Here is an 11853-nt window from a genome sequence, read left to right as displayed (position 1 = left end):
TTCAATTATTTGGGACACCATTAGTAGCTTACATTTCTTTACAAGAAATTATTCTATGATCCATATTATTACATTTCTTCATGATTAAGGTTATTATTTTTGAATTAGGTTTTAATCTAATTTTTTTTATCGATAGCTCTTAAATTGCATTCTAGACTCTAGTTTTTATTAGCTAGCGGCAAAACAAAAAGTAAAGATCGAATATCTACCAATTCTTTTTTTTTCTTTTTTCTTTTTCAGAAAAGAGAACAATTTCCAAACACACTAGAAAATAATAGAGGCTAAGAATGTAAGTCATGATGAATTCAATGGCATAAGTCCTAAATGAATTAAATGCTTAGGAAATAAATTTGAACACTCAAAGAATTTTTTTTGGATACCTAAAGTTTCATTCACATACAACAATCATTGATTTCTAAATTATTTTTAGGGAATTGAAAGAATACCTTACCAACACCAGTGGTCAACTTGTGTGCACTATGTTGGTTTCAATTTATTTTATATAGGAAGGGTAGTTGTTATTCTAAATCAAATAAAAATTAATATTTTGAAAATATTTAGATATGATTATTAGAAGAGTTTGTGGATGAATGTTTTTTTAGATGATTTATTTTATTTTAAAGTTTGAATATAGAACTTAAATAATACTTGAGTTTCAATTTTATTAATGATGAATTTGTGAAGTATTCTTTCATGCATTGATTATTTATTTCTTAAAATTAAATTAATAAGAAAGGATATTTGACATATTTAGACATTACAATAGTATCATTTTCAATTATTTGTTGGAATTTAATTGTTAATGATTAATTATATTAAATGTATGTACATTTTTCTTACAAAAGTTAATTGCTCTCTCTATCTTTTTAAAAGATACGAAATGTTTCAAAAATAGTTTCTTTTTAATTTGTTTGTTTATAAAAATATTTATCCACTTTTAATAATAATTAATACAAATTAATAATTAAAAAAACTAGAAACTACAAGACAATTAAATATGTATAAAATAAATTTAATTATAATTTAGATTTCCCTAAGATGTAGGATTTCATTTTATTTTTGATCAATGAATGACCAAAGCCTTTGTACTATATTAGATGTTTTATAAAGAGTTTCAATGTTCTTTGTTCTAATGGGCATTGGTAGAAAAGAATAGAGTAAGAAAACCTCCAGTCTTTCTTGGGACCAAGGTCCTATATTATACATTTTTAAAAGGGGAACTCCCCAGTATTTTACTATATAATGATATCTTAGATTTTCAATTAATTACATCAAATATTGCCAAAAATAATCTCCTTGCAAAAATTTATTTTTCTTATATACTCAAATTTAAGATGCTATCTGCAACTTCTTATACCTTTAGTTATTTTCCTCTTACTTTCCTACAAATCAAAGAAACCTTTCTTTCAATAGGTATTAGTAATATTAGACCCACCAAAGTATATGCAACAATTAATAAAATTTGAAGTGACTATTTCTAAAGCATATTTATGATTTCCCTTTCCTTATCTATATGCATAAGTTTTAATTGATCATTTTTTAATATTCTAGTCCTTTCACTCTTTATACATGCTTATGATATTCAAATTTGTAAGATAGATTTATGCAAACATATAAATCTATCCTTTATTGAGATGGATTAGAGGTGTTTTACCTTAACCTTAAAAAAAATTGCCTTTTCCTTTGCTTACTATAATTGTTAGATTTGTTTCTTTTTTTGTTCCTTCCACATTTTATGTTTTGAAAAGACCTTCCAACTTTATCTCCTACTTCCCCTTTGGCTGTGAAAAGGATTTGATGCTCTTTTTATTCATGATGGTATACATGAATATCTATAGTTTAAGTATTTATATGCTTAGATATGAATGTATGCATCTATCTTTACCAGTTATGTTACTATATTGTTTTATCTTATAAAAATTAAAATTAAATTATCCATTTTAAATTCAAATTGCTAATATTTCCAATTAGATTAGTTACAATTAAACATTACGAAAAATTTTCCCATCAACTCCCTTATTTGCTAATTGATCTACATCTTTATTTCCTTCCTAAAAAATATGCATACTTTAAGTCCCTTCAAAACGGTCCATGAGATTTAGCACTTCTTCCAATTTGGAATTTAGTATCCAATTAGGTGTCTCCCTTTCTCTGATAGCATTTAAAACAATCTATGAATCTCCTTTGATAATAAGTTTTGTTATACTGATAGGAAAGTTTTGATACTTTCTTGAAGGGCTTCTAATTCTACAAGGTTGTTAGCAGTTGCTTCTATCACTTTAGCCATTTTAGCTATCCACTTGCCTGAGTCATTTTTAATGATGCATCCTATCCCAGTTGTACCAGGATTGCCTCCCGATGCTCCATCAAAATTTAATTTGGTCCATCCTAATAGGGTGGAATCCACCTACATTTGATACTTGCCTCTTTGTTCATTTTATTATATATAAGCAGAGGATTAATTAGGTTTTTCCAACTTTTTTCATAAGACCGTCCCATTCTTAAAATGCTCCTTCCTCTTTTGGGATTTTCTTGAGGTGAGAGTTTAATATTTCAACTATACATGCTTCAATTTTATTAGTAGTCTCACTAGCCATTATCTCTTGATCATGAAATATTCTTCTATTTCTTTCTTTCCATACTTCCCAAGCAAGGATAGATGGACAAATATTCTAGAGATTGCCATAGATATAGCTACTACTATTGGTGGGCCAACTGTTAAGTAGACTGGTTAGAGTTTCAGGCAATGGTGCAGTCCAACCCAACATCTGTCAAAGCCATTCCCAATATTTTTTTGTTTTAAACACTTATATAATAGATGATAATTGTCTTCTTTGTCATTATTACAAAGCACATATCTCAAAGGTCCCTCAATGCCTAATTTTCTTAGTTTGTCACTAGTTAGAATCATGTCCTGAAAGGCAGTCCACAAAATGAAACATGCCTTTGGTAGATAGGAAGAATCCAAACATAGTTTAAGGGGAGTATACACTTCTTCCCATCTTTAAGACTGAGTAATTGCTTTATATCCATTTTCCTCCATCTTTTGATGTTGTCCATATGAGTTTATCATTCCTCCCTAATTGTTTTAATTTCCTTTGATTAATGATGTTTTCATAAACCTTTTCAACTGCTGGTTCTAAGTCAATTTTATCTAAATTTTTCCATTCCTAATTTATGCTCCCACTTATATCTTTTTTGATTATATAATTGCTGACTTTACATCCCCATAACTTAACTAATTGTTCCTTAAGACCAATTGGAATACTCATTTTGTCTATCGAGGGATGCCCATCCCAAGAGTCCTCCTAGAAAAGAGCTTCCTCCCCATTACCAACATCCCACATGAGATATTTACTAATTAGAGATCTACTTTTAACTATAAAATTCCAACTCTTGGATCCTTTATCTTTTGGGATCTACTTCGTAAAATTATGATTCCCTTCTTTTGGCCATCTTTCCCTGGATTTTTGCCTCTAGAATACTTCTTCCTTTTCAAGAATGTTTGCCAAGTTTTTAAGTCATTCTAGGGAAAGATGGCCAAGATTGAGATCTACTTCGTCAAATTACGATTCCCTTCTTTTGGCCATCTTTCCCTAGATTTTTGCCTCTAGAATACTTCTTCCTTTTCAAGAATGTTTTCCTACTTCGCTAGTAGTTTGCTTTCTATGATAATTGTCTCATTATTCATACCTTTTTTAATTACTTCTATATTTAATTGTTATATTCTTTCTTGTATATCTATTTTTTTATTAAATATATTATTAAATCTTTCTTTATTCCACTAAAATATATTTTCTTTACTTATTTTCATTTTAGATACAAACATATAAATTTTGGAGCCTTTAAAATTGCCTTGATTCCACCATTTTCTTATGAGATCCATTAAAAATATATCTAGAAACCTTTTTTTTTCGCATTTGAAAGGATTCTGATAGGTTTAGTAGGTTTATTCAATTCAATTCTAATAGGAAAGTGATTAGATCCTACTATAGGAAGTATTGATGCTTGTAATTGTAAATGTAATTCACTTAATTCGGCTTTAAAAAAGAATCTATCCAATTTCTCAACTATAAATGCAAAGTATTTCCTTCTATTATTCCATGTGAATTTACCATTTTTAATTCGGATATCAATAAGGTTATTACTATCTATCCATTTTTTAAATTCGAGTGATGCTTGAGAGCTATGCTGACTGCCTCCAAAACTAAGATGTAGGATTTTAAATAGAAATTGATTGATTGAATGAAAATGAATATAAACACTTAATACATTGAATGAATATGAATATAAAAATATAAATTTAAAAATTAATATTCATTATTTTCTATTAATAATCCCATTTATTTTTTCCACAGTAAAATATATGTCCATATGTATATATGAGTGATTATGGGATTGTTTGTTAGTATATAAAATAATATCAATCTTGTAGAGTGATTAAATATTAGCCCAAAATTTATTTGTGACTTTGTCTTTATATAATTTGAGTCTAGATATTGGTTGAGTGATTTGATTGTAATCTAGGGTTAATATCATGTAATGAAGGTTAATGCAGGCTTATGAATCATTACTAGTCTATGCACAAATTAAGTCAACTAAAACTCAAGTAATAGGGCAAGATTGTAGTAATATTTATTTCACAAGGATAGTTTGACCAATGTTCTCATAGTAATGTGTAAAAGTGCAAACCTATGTCACCCTTTTATAAAGGAAAAGGCTAACAAAAGTATAATTGTTCATCTTCAATGACACAAAAATGGTATTATTATTTTGAATTTGAATATGAAGTAAACTAATGAAATCTGTAGAAATGGTTGAATTTTAACATTATTATTTTTAATAACTATTTCGAATAAGAAATGATATATTTTCCTAATTTTTATACACAATTTTTTAGTTGCTCAAAAACACTAAAAATTAGGGGTTTGGTTCCCACCACAAAACTATATGGAAATAAACTTATTTCCATTTGAACTTAGATTATGTCATAGATAAAACATACATCTAGAGAAATAAAAAATAAAAATGGACTTCAGACCTATATTTTCTCTTTTATAGTGATTCAAATTTCAACTCACCTAAAATCAATACTTTTCATCTTCCACAACATTTTTCAAAACAAATCTATTTTAATTAGAAAAAAAAAAATTATTCATTCTGAAAGAGGACTCTCTCCTCTAGAACACCATATAATTTTTAAATTTTTTTATATGATTTGATATTTTTTGTTTCTCAAAATTAACATCTTTTTGAGTGTAAAAATATGTCCTTGTAGAATTTTTTAATTACAATACACTATATCTAATTAAAACACTATAAACTCTATATGAAAAAATTCTTGACTTTGAACTCTATAAAATGGTGTTTATATTTTACATTAAAAATATAATAAAATATAGTAAGATTATTGAAATGCCAATATTCTAAAACAATTATATTTCTTTGGCAATTGGATACAAAATAGTATAAAACATGCATTTTACTATCATTTCCAATTGGAAAACTATGAGACCATATATAAATTAGCTATAATTAATTTTTCTAGATCATACGTTTGAGAAAAATTGATTCTTGGATAGAAATACTCAAATTTAGTCATTCTAATAAGTCAGCCTAAAAGGTGACACAACTTTGTACTTTTAACCTAATATTTTTAAATTTGTTGTTAGGAATCTATTGAGCAAATAAATGTATCTTCTTTACACCCCATTTTTGTTGACATCAATTAATTAAGATCTATCTATCTATGATTGAGATGATCATATGTCACTAAGATTCAAAGTTTAAAATAATTTTTATATAAATGAATATTTGATATTATAATTGTTTATAATAGGATATAATAATTGGACTATTAAAAAAATATTGTATGAGAAAAATAATTCTTTAAATGCTCCATCTAATACGGAAAATATTGATATTAGAGAATGCTAATTAGAATAAATTATTATAAAGATTTTAATCAAATGGTAATGGGTGTTAAAGTTATTTTAAATGTAATATTGTAAATATTTAGTGCACAATTAACAACTTCATAGAGTCAATATTGTGAAGAGTGAATGTACAACTTCATAATCTAGGTATTGCTGAATCTTTTATTTGTAAATTATGCAACAAGGAGCTAGAATCTACAAATCATCTTCTTCTCTAGTGTCCCTTTTCTTATCAGTGTTGGGTTTTTGTGTTGAACAAGCTTCAAATGTCTTTACCTCAGCCAAATAGTCTTTGGGACCTTTTTCAATCTTGGCCAATTCTATTCTCAGGATCTCTATTTGCTAGTATTTGGAAGTGCATCCTAGCTACTGTGGTGTGGGCCATCTGGTGGGAACGTAACAAGATCATTTTTCCCAATGAAAAATCAAACCTAGAAGATGTTCTAGATGGGATTGAGAATGCAATTTCAAAAAGAATAAATGAAAATATTTTCAATTGTATGAATAATATTTCGGTTTCTACTTGGGATTATCTTCTTCTAAAACTCTAGAAATAAATTAAGTTACCTCCAGGTTTCTCTGCAAACTGGAATTCTAATCATCAATCTGATCGACTTCATGTAAAATGGTCTCCCCCTTCTAGAAATTTTCTAAAGTTAAATTTTGATGGTGGCTCTCGTGGCAACCGTGGTAAGTCAGGATTGGGTGCTTGTACTAGAAATTGGAAAGGTGAAGTAGTTGCAATCAAAGCAGATGTTTTACCAGTTGGTACTAGCAACCTTGCAGAAGCTCAAGCCCTATTGGCAGGTCTAATTCTAACAAAGGGATGTAATGTTTCCACCATCCATATTGAAGGTGATTCTTAGGTAATTATAAACTCTTGTCTCTCATGATCTTCTCATACCTAGAAACTAGCCTATATCCTTCAATAATGCCAGGATTTAATTGATTCTTTTCAAGCTACTTATTTCTCTCATACTCCGAGGGAGGACAATAAACTAGCTAATTGTCTAGCTAATCTTGGTTGTGAAGGCTCCATATTTGGATCTTGCCATTTAGAGATTATTTTTTCAAAATTCTAATGGGTACACAACCCAAGAACAAAATGGACACAAAAGAAAAGGGAAAATTATATTAACTGAGAAAATAAGCTTCAAAACATGCCCTAAGGGCTCACAATAGCATAAATCTGGAGATAATTTCTCCTGTCAGTACGTCCTCTTAAACTCCAATCCGATCTGCCTTTTACAATGCCAAAAATATCTTTAAATAGACCCCAGAGGGTTAAGGACTAGGAGTAAATTCTAGAAAGTGCTAGTAGGCATTCACCGACAAAATAGAAACTTCCAGAAGCTGCGTTAGAAGTCGGTGCAAATCTAGAAGAATCCAGAAATGGTAACCGAACTTTCGGGAGGCATAACTTTTGAACTGTAGCTCCGATTGACAAACCGTTTATATTTTCGAAAAGCTCTCAAAGCGCTCTATAGCCCTATGGATCAGATTCGCTCGAACCTCATATTTTGACCCTTTTTGAGGTCATTTAATGCCCCAAACCTGACTTTGAAGCATTCTTAGGAGGTTTGCAAAACTTGAAAAACTGCAATAACTTTCAAACCGTGGGGCCTATTGACCTGATTCTTTTTCTGGAATGCTCTAAATCATGATTACATTCATCTGGCCAAATCACAACTTCTAGTTTACCAAAATGATGGCCCAAATACATGCTCCTATTTTTTCAAGATTTTTAAACGCACTGATAGTGGAACTGTGAGAGTTGGAACCTTTATTTGACCCAAATGGGTATCCAAAAATGAAAACACATCAACCAAAAACTAAGTCTAAGTACATTTTTTTTGGGTGACACAGGATTGCCCTTATACCTCTGGATGCTCCTGCATCAGACACCTAGGGTAGATTGAAAAGTGACCCTGTCACTTTATGGATGGTAGAGGAAATCCCAAATGGGAAACCTTAGCTGCTGAAATCCAAGTTGAGTCCTCGATCAGTTGTCCTTTCCATTTGACCAAATACTCTTCATACTGCCTGTTTCTGGTACTCCTACCCACATGATGATCTAGAATGTCTTCTATGTCCTCCTTCTTAGAAGCAGGAATTGGACATGGCTCTAACACCAGCTCCTCATCTGCACCATCATTATGATACTCTGTTAAATCTACAATGTTGAAAATGGGAGAAATGTGAATAGCATCTAGCAGGTCCACCTCATATGCATTTCCTGAGTCATGTTTCTTCAAAATTTTGCAGGGGCAAAATTTGTTCATTTTTAGCTTGTTGTAAGTACCAGCTGGAAATCTTTCTTTTCGTAAGTGCACCATGACTAGATCCCCTACTTGGAATTCCTTATGTCTTCTCCTTTGATCAGACCTAGCTTTATACTCTTGATTCATCTTGGTAATGTGTGCCTGAACCTCCTCATGTAGATGCTTGATATGTTCAGCAAATTCCTCAGCTTTAGCACTTGTCCTCTCCCATTGCTCTATCTTCCTTAGCTCTCGTGCAGTCCTTGGGCTACTCCCATATACAATTTGGAATGGTGATTTTCCAGTACTCCTATTTACAGAATTATTATAAGCAAACTTTTCTTGTGGTAGAATCAAATCCCATCCCTTGGGCTTATCCCCAACTAAACATCTTAGCAAATTGCCTAGACTTATGTTTACCACTTCTGTTTGGCCGTCAGTTTGTGGGTGATGCGTAGAACTGAATTCCAAGTCGGTTCTTAAATTTTTCCACAATTTCCTCTAGAAATACCCCACAAATTTAGTATCTTTGTCAGAAACTATACTCCTTGGAAGACCATGTAGTCTTACCACCTCTTTGAAAAACAAGTCTGCAATATGAACAGCATCATGAGTTTTGTGGCATGGAATGAAATGTCCCATTTTGGAGAACCTATCAACCACCACGAATACTGAGTCATTACCCCTTTGTGTCCTTGGCAATCGAAGAAAAAAATCCATACTTATGTCCTCCCATGGCCTTGATGGAATAGGCAATGGCTGATATAGGCCAGTATTGTGACTAAACCCCTTGGCAACTTGACAAACCTGGCAACTCTATACAAACTTCTTCACATCCTGTGAAATTTGAGGCCAAAAATAATGTTCTCTAAGAATGGCAATGGTCTTATCTTGACCAAAATGTCCTGCCATCCCTCCACTATGTTTTTCCTTAATCAAATTTTCCCTCATGGAACTCCTTGGAATGCACAATTGACTACCTTTGAACAACATACCATCCTGAATCAAATAGTCTAACCACTTGGTTCTATCTACAACAACAGGTTCTTTACAAGCTTCCCAGGCTTCAGCAAAATCAGGATCCTCAGGGTACAAATTTTTGAGTTCATCAAACCCAACTACTTCAACCTGAATTACTGTAAGCAACAACTGTCTCCTACTTAGTGCATCTGCAACCCTATTAGATTTTCCACTTCTATGCTTCAACACAAATGTATAGCTCTGCAAGAACTCTAACCCCCTTCATATGCCTCTGACTCAATTTACCTTGGCTATTTAGGTACTGTAATGCCTGATGATCAGTATACAAAACAAATTCTTTTGGCAATAAATAATGCCTCCATTTCTTTAAGGCCTGAACTATTGCATAGAACTCTTGATCATAAACAAAATACTTCTTCTTTGCATCATTCAATTTTTCACTAAAATATGCAATAGGCTTACCTTCTTGGCTTAATACAGCCCTAATAGCGCTGCCACTAGCATCACAATCCACCTAGAACACTTTTCTCAAATCTGGAAGTGCCAACATAAGTTGTTCTGTTACCTTCTTCTTCAACAATTCAAAACTTCTCACAGCTCTTGTAGTCCATTTGAACTCTTTTCTATGCCCTCTTATTGTATCAGTAAGGGGTGCACATATGCCACTAAAATTCTTAATAAACTTCCTGTAAAAACTAACCAGACCATGAAATGATCTTACCTCAGTAGCAGACCTCGAAGTAGGCCATTCCAAGATGGCTTTTACCTTCTCCAGATCCATTTTGAGACCTTTAGGTGATATAACAAACCCCAAATAGACTAACTCCCTTTTTGCGAAGATACACTTCTTCAGATTAATTAATAGTTTCTCTTCCCTTAGCCTTTCAAGGACACTACGAATATGCAGTAAATGTTCTTCCAAAATCTTGTGGTGTTCGTCAATCCAAAGGGCATGACTAACCAGTCATAAAGACCCTCCTTGGTCTTGAAGGTTGTTTTCCACTCATCTCCTTCTTGAATCCATATATGATGATATCCACTCTTTAGATATATCTTTGTGAAGTACTGAGCTCCACTCAAGCAATCCATAAGATCATCCATCCTTGGCAAAGGAAACTGGTACTTGATGGTTATCCTATTTATAGCTCGAGAATCTATACACATCCTCCACTCTCTATCCTTATTTGGTGCAAGTACTGTAGGTACTGCACATGGACTCAGGCTCTCTCGAATCAAGCCCTTCCTCAATAACTCCTAAACCTATCTATTTAGCTCCTCTGTTTCAGTAGGAGTCATCCTATGAGCAACCTTGTTAGGCAAACTAGCTCCTGGAATCAAATCTATCTGATGACTAATTTGCCTTACTGGTGGCAATCCATCTGGAACATTATTAGAGATAATATCTCCAAACTCCCCTAGTAAATCTGAAACTTCAATTGGTATTTCAATACTAGCTTCTTTATCTTTCCTAGGAATCAAAGCATAGCACATATGTTGATGTTTCATGCCATCCAAAAACTTCCTTTCATCAACAAGACAAATCCTAGCACTGCTACATACCTTTTCATCTTCCTTTTTCATGGGCTTCAATTTATGGCAAACTCCATCCTTTGTGAGAGAGTATGTGTTTGCATGTCCATCATGCACTGCATGTCTATCAAACTATCATGGTCTACCCAATAATAGATGGAAAACATCCATCGAAATAACATCACGGAGAACTTCATCATGGTAACTCCCAATTTTGAATTTTACTAAACATTGTTCACTTACCAGGACCTTATGATCATCTTTTACCTAAGCAATCTGATAGGGCTGTGGATGTTTCTCCCTCTTGAGCTTTAGCTTAGAGACCATCTCTTCTGATACCAAGTTATTAGTGCTACCACCATCAATGATCACATCGCAACATTTATCCTCACACTTACATCTGGTACAGAAAAAACTCCTTCATTGTCCTAGTTCAATCTCACCACTTAGTAGGGCTCTTTTATTTACCAAGGTCTCTCCTCTTTCTGCATCCTCTGAATGTGATGATTGTGCATCCTCATCCACATGAGCAACCCTAGCTTGGCCCTTAGCTCTCCTATCTGTCCTTCCTTGTCATTGAGGGCATTCAAAGGCACGATGACCTTCTTCATTGCAATGGAAATAGGTACCATGAAAGCCTCCTCTTCCTTGTCCACGTCCTCTACCTCTTCCTCTTTGATTTCCAAAGTCTTGATCATGGGAGCGGTTGAAACCCTCATTCCTCTAGTTCCTGCTAGTACCCACATCTTCATTTTTCTTTTGGGTTTCATTGTGGCCTCCAGATGATCTACCACTTCCCCTTCCTCCTTGACTGCTCCCTCTTTGTCTTCCTTCAAACCTTTTATTCAACTTCTCTTCAACTCGTAGGGCAAACTGGTATGCCTCTTCAATGCTGGTCATTCTTACCAGACTTAATTCCTCCTGGATGCTAGGTCGCAACCCACTGATATAACGAGCAACCTTCTCCTTATTTGCTTTTGCATGCCCCACTCTAATCAAGAGTCGGTAAAACTCCTTTGTATATTCTTGGATTGATCTTCTTGCTTGCTTTAACCCATGCATCTTCTTAAACAGATCAAGCTTGTAGTCCACAGGAATGAACTACTTCTTCAATTTCTCCACCATGCGATCCCATCTTGTGATAT

Source organism: Cupressus sempervirens, chromosome 3, assembly GCF_028749045.1.
Source record: "Cupressus sempervirens isolate cs-2001-9-10 chromosome 3, ASM2874904v1, whole genome shotgun sequence".
Taxonomy (NCBI): Eukaryota; Viridiplantae; Streptophyta; class Pinopsida; order Cupressales; family Cupressaceae; genus Cupressus; species Cupressus sempervirens.
Note: the sequence above shows the minus strand (reverse complement) of the source record.